Here is a 469-nt window from a genome sequence, read left to right as displayed (position 1 = left end):
ACACACTTCCCATCTAGCCATACATATATATATATATTTAACTTAACATTTTTGAAAATATATTTATGAAAATCTATCAACCAAAACATATTTGATTTGTTCAGAAATAAAGACACACAAGAGCATATTGATACTTTATTTATACTTTAATGATCATCTATGGGTTGCCAAAATATTCAAGAGAATCTATGTATACGTACAGTATCATGCCGTCCACATTACAATGAAAAACAAGGTTAAAGTCAGACGTCTGGTCTTCGCTGGAGTCTTCACACATCATGTGATGTGAAACCAGATTCAGCGTTCACACTGCAGACTGACTTCAGATTAAACATTCCAGGAGTTCACTTATTACAGTAAATGCTTCTTTACAAATGTTACGGTGTTTCTATGAGCTTTATACACTAAACACACACACACACACTCACTCAAACTCACACACACACACACGCACACACGCACACACACA

The sequence above is a fragment of the Sinocyclocheilus anshuiensis genome, unplaced genomic scaffold (genome assembly GCF_001515605.1).
Source record: "Sinocyclocheilus anshuiensis isolate Anshui unplaced genomic scaffold, SAMN03320099.WGS_v1.1 scaffold1326, whole genome shotgun sequence".
In the NCBI taxonomy this organism is placed as follows: Eukaryota; Metazoa; Chordata; class Actinopteri; order Cypriniformes; family Cyprinidae; genus Sinocyclocheilus; species Sinocyclocheilus anshuiensis.
The sequence above is the reverse complement of the archived record's forward strand: the minus strand, read 5'-3'. Positions refer to the sequence as shown.